The sequence below is a fragment of the Atractosteus spatula genome, chromosome 9, assembly GCF_055471065.1.
Source record: "Atractosteus spatula isolate fAtrSpa1 chromosome 9, fAtrSpa1.hap1, whole genome shotgun sequence".
Taxonomy (NCBI): Eukaryota; Metazoa; Chordata; class Actinopteri; order Semionotiformes; family Lepisosteidae; genus Atractosteus; species Atractosteus spatula.
Window position 1 is genome coordinate 9160668 of NC_142714.1, and position 12693 is coordinate 9173360.

Here is a 12693-nt window from a genome sequence, read left to right on the forward strand (position 1 = left end):
GGACTGTATCCAACAATGTGGATTATTTTAAAGAGATCTGCTTTATTCCAAACATAATTTAATTATCGCGGGTCTGCTATACTATTGTGCAAAGGCAGTATTTTATCGAGATTATAACTGAGTGTTATGTTCTGTGCGTAGAAAACCTTCTGTGTTATCAAAAAAAAAATCCACCGTATGAATTTAATCAGGTTATAAAATTACAGTCTACCTGCTCAACCACATTGAATTCACTCAAGGACAGGTAAGCGCGCTTTTCTCTTTCTCCTAGCCTGATGCACAGTACAGTGTCCGGAACAGGCTTTTACGCGATAGGTTTTAATATTCTAATGAGAAGAGCACCATCTAAAGACCACCTGTTGAACTGCAATTAATCTAAAACGGCGACAAACCTCGGACATTCCATTTCATTTTGTTTCTCTAATCCGAGTTCTCCACTTTTCAAAATGACAGGGCAAGAGTAAAAATAAAAGCATGAACTTATTAAGGGAAGAGATTTTTGTACATTCCGCGGTTGATATGATTTAATTCCGATAGGTTACTCGTATTTTTAAACAGACACTCTTTGTATTGTTGAGACCTAACCGAGTAGACAAAGATTGAAGAATACGTGACTAATACAATTTTATTTCTTTATTTTTCTTTCAAAAAACATTTGCTAACTGGAATACAGTACATATGTTGTGTGTTGGACCTGCAGGTTTGGCCTTTTTAAGAAAAGGAGAATCAGCACTTTTTGCTTTGATGATATGTGGTTACATTACTGGCTTCAAGGCTGGTTTGAAGTTAAAATGCTCCAGTAACATTTCCTTTTATTTATATCTGTAGACCTTGGTTGAAATAAATGAGTTGAGACAGGCGTGGGGAACTGATGTTACGAACAATTTCTTCCTGCCATCGTAGCTCCTGTGTGTGAGACTTGAACTCTTTCATTGCCAGAAGTAAACCAACAAAGCAAAAAGATTATCGCAAGTGACTTGTTTTAAAAAATCTGCTAAAAATTCTACTGGAAAAAAATCAAAAGTCATTAGCTTAAACCTTACCTCTTGCCTCGGAGGAAAATTTGAGAGAATAGACAAATAATCTACAGTATACTAAAGTTAGTGGCAGGGCCTTAAAGCCACTCTGGTAGGGTAAGCAAAGCATGCTCAGTGTGAGTGTGCCACTCTAAAGGGGCCATATTATCTGACCTGTATTAAATTCATCATCTTTTTAACTTGCATCATAGTTCAATTGTATGGCTTTTTTATTGTAGTCAGAGCCCTATACTGTATCTGAAGCTGGCAATTTTTTTAAATCAAACTTCAGACAAAAATAAGAATTTTACCCTCTTTTCTTTTTTGTTTTATGTCACAAACCACCTGTCCCATAGAAACGATGGAGTCCTTACCTATTTGTTTAGTCACCAGAACAAACTTTTGTAAAGAACAGTTATAAAACGGATCGGGCCATAAAGCCCACCTAGCTTGCTCGGTGATTAGTAACTAAATGATCCAAGGATTTCATCCCGTTTTTTTTTAAAATAAATCAGCTTCAGCAACAGGGGTGAGTATCTTGTTCCATACCCCCACAACCCTTTGAGTAAAGAAGTGCCTCCTGTTCACAGTTTAAATGAACGTCCACAGAGCTTCTCTTGTGTCCTTTGGCTCTTGTTTCGCTGCTTGTTCTGAAGACATCTGCTGGACTGACTTTGTCCATGACTTGGAGAACATGTTTTGAGTATTGACCTTTGAGGACATAAAAGATTGCAAATGCAAGGAGGCCCGTTGGCCCATCTAGCACATTTGATAGTTACAGTAGGAGTTAATCAACGCAAGGATCTCACCTCGCCATTTCTTGAAAAAAGCTTCAACAACATGGCTGGTGGTATTTCCCATACTCCCACAACCCTTCAGTATTCCCATAACCCACAACCTCACTAACACAAACAGTGCAGCAAAGTGTCCTGAAGAAGAATGATAATAGGGCTGAATGACAGTCAAAGAGCTCCAATTTGTTCACCAGACCGTGCTTCAGATTTGGTATAGCTTTGTTCTGCCATGCTAAGTAACTCATCAGACGTCTGTATAAAAAATGAAATGAACTTCCTCTGCTAAAGCAGATCTTAAAAGTATTAGCAGATTTTAAACTGGTATCTGATAGCTCTGTGGCGCTGTTCGTTGTGTGACAGCTGCTGGCCTTAATCATCCTCATGCAGTGAACGGCTAGAGCCCGTGAAGAGTTAAAACCGTCCAGCAACCGTTTTCTCCGCCTCATTTATCAAACTGTGCCTTTGGTTTAACTTTGCAAATTTTTTTTAATCCTGCAATTAAAACTCACTAAAACTTACGCGTATATATAAAAGTCGACAGCTGTCGTTAGTTACAAATCACAGAAGGTACTGTACATCAGCTGTTAGGAATCCATGACCTCACCTCTCACTGTATGCCTATTGTAGTAACTGTTCGAGGTCTACCATTGGTCTTAATGAGAAATTGCGCCAGGTGTTCCTTTCTGGTGCATACTAAAGACAAAGCTGTTGAAAAGCATTTTATGTACTTAGTGTTTTGAGTTTTTTTTTCCTCTATGCTTGTTTATTTTCTAGCGTCTAGGAGCTCTCCAGAGCCAAATGCTTCAAGTTCACAGCCTGTAACTGTAACACCTTTGTATATGTTTATTCACTAACAGAGACATCGTTTTTACTTTATTTTTTGGGAAAGTACTTAAGAGGATGACAGACCCATAGAGGAGAGAGGACAAGAGAGATTTACAGCCCTGAAGCTGCCACTTTTGGCAGGAGTTTATTAATAGATTTATATTTTGTTCCCAGACTTGGCTCGCGCCGCGGTCTGAACTGATAGAAAGGAGAAGATGCACTGGCCCGCTGGGACATGGAGCCAGACTACACTGAAATGCCCCAACAAATTATTTCGCCATGACAGCTGTTGAAGTCCCATGCGAAAAGAGCTGAGCCAAGTTCCTACTGTACAGAAACACACAACAAACAGCTGCAGAGAGACTGCAGAGCCACCAGGCTGAGAAAAAGCCACAGCAAGCGGGATAAGGGGCCCCTTCGTCATGCTGGAACACCATTCGTGTTCTGCTAAAGGCCTTACAAATGCCAGTAGCAGCCCCTTCCTCTTTCCCAACCGTTCTTCCAACTTTTAGTCATTCTTACGACGCCTCCTGCCTTTCCTTCAACGTTTCTCAAAGTTACATTCCAGAGGTAAAACGGACTCGAATGTGAACCGCTCTTCATTTTTCACTTGCTTGTGGCAGATAAATGAACTACTCACCTTTCCCACAAAGCACCACTTCCTTCGTCAAGCAGCACGTGCGGCTGTCTGCCGCCCAGCTTGGTGGTACTAGCAGTGTGTGGCAAACCAATTGGACTTAGGTGGAGTGGGATGAACATTTTGGCGGCTTGGTGCAACACTAATAAAATTCCCCAGCCACTTTAGGGAGGAAGTTGATTTGCAACCCAGACAAATTCTAAAATTAAGCTTTGCAACCAGAGTAAACGATGTAAATACAACCACATCGCAGGATCGGTATTGAGTAAGTGGTGTCTGCTGGAGTTTCTGCACCGTCTCAGAGTGCAATATATTAGAACATACAGTTAAAAGTGAAGAATTTCAATCAACGGATGTTTTTTTGAAAATGTATAATGTACAGTATACATCATATACAAGTTTGGTCAGCGTGATACAAATAATAGGGCTACTCTGCAGCCAGTCCAGAGAGGAACAACCAGATATATTCTGGGGCTTAAAGGACTTCCTTACTCTAACAGGCTCAAAGAAGACAAGAAGTCTTGAACAGAGACGATTACACAAACACCTGATTCAAGTAATGACAATCCTCAAAGTCATTGACAAGTCAACCCAACAAACATCTTCAGAACCAACACCAACAAGAAGACACAAGTTAAAACTACAGAGAAGTGCATATAAAACTAAGAACATGAGGCAGTTTTTTACGTTAAGGGTTGTGAGAGTTGGGACCAAGCTCCTCGTCCTCGTCATGGAAACCGATACCTGGGCTTCTATCAAGAAACAGCTGGATGAGATCCTCACATCCATTACCTGCTATCCACCAAATGAGCTAGGTGAAACCAATGGCCTGCTCCCATTTGCAAACCTTTCTTATCTTCCTAAAGAATTATACATAAAAAAGTACTGCATGAACTTGGCCCACTAAATAGCATGTTCTAGTCTGTGAGACGTGCACTCTGTTCTCAACCTGAAGGTCATCCTTTGAGAGGTAAACAAAATTCAATCTCAACTTTAACCTTAAAAGATCCAGCGGGTAAGATTATTTTATTCATGGAGAGAAAGTGCAACCTTGCACTTACCAGATATGTGTTAATTAGCAAATTCCATAAACCTGCTGTCTGCACAACCAGAACAGGAGGAGAGTCAGGGTGACCGCCATCCCAGAGGGGCAGCAGAATCCAATCACACTCCTTTGCATTTCATTTCAATAGCAGGGACCTGCTTGGGAGGGAAACACTCAGGCATGCTTTGCATTTACGGGAGTCAGACAAAACACATCAGAAGCAATGGACTGCACTGATAAGCACATACAACAGCCATCTAAAACAGGCTACAGATTGTAGTTTTGCACAATTAGGTAATATCTGTGATGGTTTGAGAGTAGTATTTTTTACCACTCTAGGTCAACATTTTTCTTCATCCATGCAAAGGTCTTTCGATCTTACATAGGTGGCAAAACACCTTCATAAAGGTTACACAGTCATTTAGAACTGTTGTTTCAGGAGCTGTAATGGGTATGTAAGCATTCATGATAATAACATTTGTTATAACACAGTTGGGATTAAGGTCAAAATCTCAGTTAAGATTGTGGTCATGGTGAATCCTTGTACAGCTCTCGAAAATTAAAACATTTGCTAAACCATAGAAAAATATTAGAAAGTATTAAATATTTTATTACAGCATGATTACACAGTCTCTAAGAAAGGCTTCAGAATGGTTATGTACTGTAAGTGCATTCAAATAAAAAAAATGCTTGTTTTAATGAGATGGTATGACAATTGCATTACAATTGCAAAATGTTTGACTGAAATTACGTATGGCACAGTCTTCTGATCCACTTAATCAGGGGAATCTTGGGCAGCAGAAGCAATGAATTGCTAAGATGCCCATATCAGTGTTTTGTCTTTGCTTGTATCACACCCTGAAGAGGTATTTACTTGAAAGGTATTCAACATGGATGCCGAACAGTTCCCCCCTCCGCGTGACACTGATTGCTGCCGATATTGACCTTGAAAGGAAGGGGGAGTGCGGGGGTTGGAGTTGGTTGGTAGCATCTGGACTCCTGGCTTGACCTACAACCCCCAGCCCCTCTGATCACACATAACTCTGATGTGAGCCTCCCTCCTCATAAACAAGCACACCGCTGTAGAAACCGAAAGGCAAGCGACACAAATCAAAGGCCATCAATAAACATGGCACCATAACCACTCTGATCAATCGCTTTCATTTCACCCTGCATCTTCACACAATGCCATCGATCACAGGCAGCAGCATGAGTTAGAGGGGATTACACAGCACTATTGAATATCTCGCAGTGAACGTGTGATCCAGAGCTGCCCCCATCACCACCCTCTCCCCTCCTGTGCCTGTGACCCCAATCCTTCAGGACAAGTTCACCGTCCCTTGTTTCTCCCTCATACATGCAGTCAATTAATGGTCAATAATTTGGATTTGTTAAACAGAGGCTGAAAACCAATCAATGCTGACAGACAGCATGGAGCTGTCTTTGTTTTATTAATGATGGCTTAAACAAGCATATGTGTCTTTCACTGGCCCCGTATTTCACCTTTCGTCCCTCTAAGGCTGAGGAGACCCTCTGACAGCCCTTCTTCTTGTTGAAATACTGTACGGCACAAAATCACTTTTAATTATGGGAGACATCTTGCTTTAACATTAGAAAACCTCAAAGAGCAGCTGAAAAATAAAGGAAAGGAAACACATTCATGGTTAATAGTGTTTATACAGTACACCTGACACCACAGAACTCCACATCTTTCCAGGAAATCCTAATCTTTCCTCTGTGTTAATAGGCTAATTTGAATAACAGCAAGATGTTTTGTTAATGAGTCACCGGTGTGGTGAACTACTCCAAGCTGAGAAGGTAAATATTTCTCTAGGAATAACTTGCTCCCGAAACAACAAAGACCGAATTCCAAGCAGCAGCAGTACTTCATCAAGATTTAAATTAAATAAGACTAAAGATGTGAACTATTGTTATCACAAAATGAAACTCGTGTTTCCTTCTGGCAGCCAACATAACAATAGAAGTCCTACAGTTTCAGTCTCCACAAGCCCCTCTTTACTGATAGGACTAGCGCCCTCTGGTGGTAAAAACTGGATAAATCTGGTTCAATCTTTGACGGGCTATAAGGACTCCTCAGACTGCATGTTCTAGTTTGAATATCATTCCTTAATTATTTTAATATCGAAGATAAATCTATATTATTTTGTTTGTGACAAGAAATAACAACACTTGCAACCATAATGTGAATGTAAAATCCAACTTCGGCTTCTCTAAACCAGTTTTGAAGCAAGATTAACGAGCTCATTAACTCAGCTGAGATGGTACAGTGCTTACAGTTCAGCTTTGAAGTATTCATTGGAATATTCACATGTCCCATTACGAGAATAACCAATAGCCTGTATTCCTTAGAGTCTAGCTTCTTTCAAATTCCTTTTAAGCAGTTAGCGCTGCCTTAGAGCGTCACATAAAAGAAATCACATGAGAGCTCAAATAGCTCTCAAGGAGAAAAAAAAATCCACACCAGAAAAAAAAAACAGTATTGCGTGCCAAAGAAATGATCAAATTCTCATTTTTGTATAATCTGTGTAAGTGAAAACCTTCAAAGTATCCACTTTGTCTTAACATCACAGAACAGTAACCGGTGTTCTTGCAGCTGAAGATTCCTCTTCATATTAACAAGCAAACAGAGGCCCCTTACAAGAAATTTGCCTCCTTTCTAATGACATGCCTTTTATGATGCGACAGTTGCTCTATACCTCCACAATTACTTTTCAATTAGTGCGATGGAACATTTTCAACACCATAGCGCAATTATTTTATAGCTCCATGTCTTACTCCATTAATGGCGCTACCAACAGCACAGGAGCGATAAACCATCTGGGCAACATCCCAAAGAGATAGTGCATACTTAATGGAGTGAAAAAGTAAAAGCAATTAATGTCACATTAATATAATGATAATAATGCCTTCCCTCTCAGCGCCACATTGTGTAGCAGGCTCTATACTTCTACAGAGAACTCTGAGTGCTCTCTCACTGGTGTGTCTCACAATGGATTCTGCAATGTGACGCAGGAGAACTGCAGAAATGGGATGAATGTTAAGGTTCTGGTCTCTAACATTCATACTGGTCTGCAGATATGCAGGTAGAGGCATCCTGGGGAAATCAAATACAGAAGTAATATGTTCACTTTCAAGGGGGTGTTGTACACTGTACGTGAGCTAACAGGAAGAGTGCATTTCTGGTACAGCCATATGAGTTATCTAATATTTTAGGGAAAGCACCTGGCCTGAATCTTCATCGTCAACTCCTGTATCCACTTTCGAACTGCAGCTCAATTAGATTTTATCTTCTGATCAATTCATCACGGAATCTCATGCAAATTTAATCGGCCCTAATAAGGAAATCAGTTTAAAATAATGTAAGAAGAAAAAAAAAAAAGGTTTTCCCCGTTGATCATCAGATTAATACATCGTACGTGATGCTTTATAAGGGACATTAACCTCTTCTGTTACCACCGATCTTTTTAAGAATGGAGGGTGCCTAGGAAGGAATGTCCCTCGCTCTCTCTGGTGGGTATGTGAGGCACTGCTGCTGTCAGATGCTCTAAACCTTTCCCTAATGTGAACCATCCCTTTCTACAATCTCCTGACCCCACTCTGTTTCCACTGCCCTACACTGTTTGTGTTAATTCCTCTACATCTCCAGGGTGGCTTGCATTAGAATATCTTAACCAGCAGGCAGCATTAGCATACAGTGATGGATGCTGCTGAATCACAACACAAGATAATGTCCACATTTTGCATTTTAAACTAAGGAACGCATAGGTGTGCTATCCATTTTCTCGAGGAAATTAGGTCCTTATAGACTGTCATGTGACTTGGAGTGTGGAGCTCTTACAAATGGGTTTTCAATGGATTTTTGTCAGACCTTGAGATCCATCTGAGGGACTAGACCCAAAATGAGCTCTGCTGTTCAGCTGAGGTCATCAAGTTTTTTCTTCAGTTGGATTTGGTTGCTTCCTTCTATTTGTGCACTACTCTGAATGAAGAAGGGAGCACGCTCTAGGTGTGCTGTGTTGGAGTTGACTTCCTTGCATCGTTTTCACCTGCTGCCTTTTCCTGTCCTCCCCGCTACCTAGGCAGCTGCGTGCAAATGGCGTGAAAGATGCCCTCCTCTACTCAGCCCTCTGATCCTGGCTGGAGGATCTGCACTCTCCCCAGATTGCACTGAGCTGTGTTTTCTCAACTCCTGCCCCAGAAGACAAATCAGCGTGCCCTCTCATCAGGACACCTTTTGATTTGCCGATATGAGAAGTCAGAATTTAAACCATTTCAATCATTTCCAATTCAGCCTCTGGTTATTCTAAAATACCTGCTTATTTTGGTGCCAAAAGGTATGTACACTGCATAGAAAGTGGTAGCCACTATATGTATGCTGTGTATGATTGCTTTAAAAATAACAAAGATACCATTTTCGCTTTTCTTTGTCTATATATCTTATATACTGTAGCTTTACATCTTTTCTGTAGCTGTTCTTTACACCATCGGCAATACAGGGGACTGTGACATTCCATTATTAATTTCAATAACAGATCCATTGATTAATGTAACTGAGAAAAACACACTGGATTAAGGAGAAGTGAAGGGAAAACGTGATGTATATCAAGCAGTAGCTGTAGACTCATATTCTCTCCCTGCCTTAAGAGCGCAATGCTCAGAGATGAGCTGCAATGCCTCTGCATGTGACCTTTAAGAGTCATGATTAAAAAAAACAGGAGGTGAGAGGTCAGAGTATTAATGCTCCTGCTTCTCCACTGCACACAATTGCTTTCCGAGCTCATAAATTATAATATTCTAAACTGTTGTAATGGTGAATAAACCATTAGCAAGGTGTCAACACAGCGCATATATTAGATACAAATTCCCCTCGCTTACATTTGCAATTAAAAGGTCAGCAGAACTCCAGTCTCTGGAGCACTGGAGAGGGTCTCACAGCAATGCCAGTCCATCGTATTCCATGATTCATGGTCCATGATTTCTTTTTTTCTCTTTCCACCCAGCTCCCCCCGCTCTCTCAAGCACGTTTCCGATATTTTAAGTTAGTTAAGTTAACCATAAGTTCTTCACAACAGCTCTTTTATTTAATACTTGTCGCGTTCTCCAGCAGGGCCTGTAACAGACAGTATCCTAGTGCCAGCCTCTCCATCTGCCATTGCTGAGCTTAAAGAAAACTCTGTAATGGTATGTTATTGCAATCAAACAACTTTCTGCGTTTTTCAAAAACCATGCTGTTAAAAATCCCTCTAGGCCATTTTAAAGTCTAGGGGACAGACAGGCCTAATCCCTTAGCCCCAGTATTGTCAACGTAGCAAGGATAAATAATTCTAGCCGATGTGAAATTAAATTTCCATTATGTCCTTTCTCTATATCCTGATCTCCAAAGCTCCAGAACTGGGCACAGTTTGGGAAGTGCACAGTCAGTGGTCAGTCAGCTGGGTCAATCAGAGCATCTTCAGTCACTCACTGAATAACAAGACTGTGGCAGGAGGCAGTAAGACAGATGGGTCACATCTGTTCTACGCAGAGGAACATCGAGAAAAGACTTAGCATACGAATCGTTTATTTATCAACCTATATGTAGAACCTCCGTAAAAGTTTTTCAACTCTTCCCAACCTCTAAGAGCAGCAAAAAATGATACCGTGCAGATCTACAACATAGATTTTCTGCATTACTGTAGCTAAACCAGCAGCAGCAAAAAATATCTGACTACTGTACATCCTCACCAAATAGTAACCAAGAAAATGCATCAGTGAAGGAATGGTTTGGCAATTGGCTGCCCAATTATAATTAATTGTAATTATATATGTAACTGTAATTGTGCAACTGTATTGCTGAAAGCAAAATACAAACAATTAGCTACTAAAAATGTTGTATTCAACAAAATAAAATCAAGCCTGGTTTTCACAAAGCCTTGAGACAAAGTGGCTTGTACTGTTCCAGTTCATTTCCTGCCAAGCAACACTATGTTGTGTCAAAAATGATCATTTATCAGTGACAAACAACTGGAATATACTGTTTGTTTACTTAATGTTGTGTGTTCATTCTTACATGATTCTGTCTGGCACAAAACAAACCAGAAATACTCTACAAAATTCAATTAAATTTGTTTATTTGTTGATGTTTTCTGTAAACAGCCTCTCTAATATAAAACAGCCAGAAGGGACCCAAGTATGCAAACCATTTACACCAGTGAAACCATCACATTAGGGATCAATATAGCAAATTTAAAGATGACGTATCTGGATATACTGTAGCACTTCATCTCTCTCTTTTAAATTAATATCTTATACAGTATGTTTAACTGAACTTAATTCTCAAGTTAATATATTTAATGCAGAACATTTGTTTTACTTATAACTTTGTCAAGTGTTTTTACCTCTATGAAATCATTGGGTGGGTCTTTCCATCGTCGTTATGGATTCACGAAGGCCACCACTTGACAACATTTCAATTCCGCCATGTTCCGCTAATTAGATTTTGCTAATTATGTTTTTTTTTATTATATTTTATATGCTACGAGTTGACATCTCCCCGTAACACAGGGACTACTCTTTTTTGCTTGGATGACCACGATTGGATTTCAGAGACCCCTTTTTTGTTTACTTTCTAATTAATTATCAGCTTCGACCCCTTCTGAGGAAAACGAATCAATTAATTCCACATGCCTGGAACGCCAAAAACGTGATCATGTGTGACCCTCTTTTTTCAGGCCCCGAAATAATTGATTTCCTTGACTTATTTGTTCCTTCCAGGTTGGAATTTATTCAGCGTTGGACTGAAGCCGGCTGATCACCTGCATGATGAAGATTGCGGGGCTGTAAATGAAAGGCCTCCATCCGTCCTGTCTACCCCGTTTGATAGTGAGGAGCTGAAGGGTCCAAGGATCTAATACCAGCTTGAAAGCAAGCTGAAAGCAACATGGCTGAGGACCTCATTCCAGACTCCCACCACATTTCACGTGAAGAAGTAGCTCCTGTTCTCCGTTTTAAAATACACTTTTGCATGTAGTTTCCACATGTGTCATCTCATTCTTGTTTGCCTGCCCCCTGCTGCTCCCACCTGGTGAGAAAATATTTTTATTATGTAAATGAAATCTGCAAAAGCTTGCACATTCAGATCAGATTGTCCCTACATTTGATGGTGGTACCACTGCACTTCTACAGTAATAAGGGAAAAACAGCCATCAGCCCATTCTTTGTCCACCTGTCCGACTGCAGGTCATGGTCATAGTGAAAAAACAGGGATGTTTCCCGTTTATGATCCACTGAGAATAAAACTCGAAGATCCCAATCTTTCTCCAACGTGGGCCACGCTAATTGTTTATTCCGAATCCTTCTTTGGAGCGTTGGAATGCAACACATTAATTTCAATGTTACTGCATGATAAACTATCAACTGGTTTTATTCATGGAATGCAGTGGAAAAAAACCCCATGAAAAACAGGGGAAATAATTTCTCGGCACACTTGTAGATAAGTAGGCAGGGTTTGGCAGATGCAAGATGTCTCAACAAAAAGTAGAGAAGCTACCGCGCCTGAGCAAAGGATGATGGATGGTAACACTAGAAAGAACAAAACCAAACATCCCTCATACTGTCACAGCAATGAAACCAGGACATAACAAGATTTGGTCACAACGCACTGCATTACTTCAGAAAGATGCCAAGCCATCATGCAACTTCTATTGGAAGTCAAAGACTCCATTTATCACTGTTAGGTCCCCTTAGCATTTGACTGAACATGTCCTGTCTTTGTGGAGCTTTTAGAAGAGCTCAGGCGATTCTTTTCTGATGTTGTTATTTTTGTTCTTGTTTTTCTTTTTCTTTTTTTGTTCTTTCACAGAGGTTGTGGGAAGTGGGAGGCGGAATCTGGAGGGTATATTCTAGCCGAAACTCTGGAAGACTTCCAACGTAATGTAGCTGCACACAAATTCATTAGTCATATTAATCTTTTGTTCCTGTCAGGCTGCTCCAAGAAAATTTTCTTCCATCACCAAACCCGGCATGACAACAGGATGATATACTCATTTTTATAATTAAAATTTACCTATGTCCTTGCATACGAAATAACAACTTACGCATGTAAATTGGCTTCATTTTTAACTATGAACTAAACTTCATGTAATGCAACAATTGTTCACAGAGCTGCAACAAACTACATTTACAGATTTATAACTTCTTTGTGATATTTTAGGATCTCCAGATCTTAATTCCACATCTGGACATACATTGTCAGATACTCCTCTGGACTTGAGATATCTGACTCCATTCAGTTATACTATTTCACGGGGCTTGCTTCTTTCATCATTAAATTTTAGTGACCGATTTAAAAAAGTGATTCTCCATTAAACACAGCAG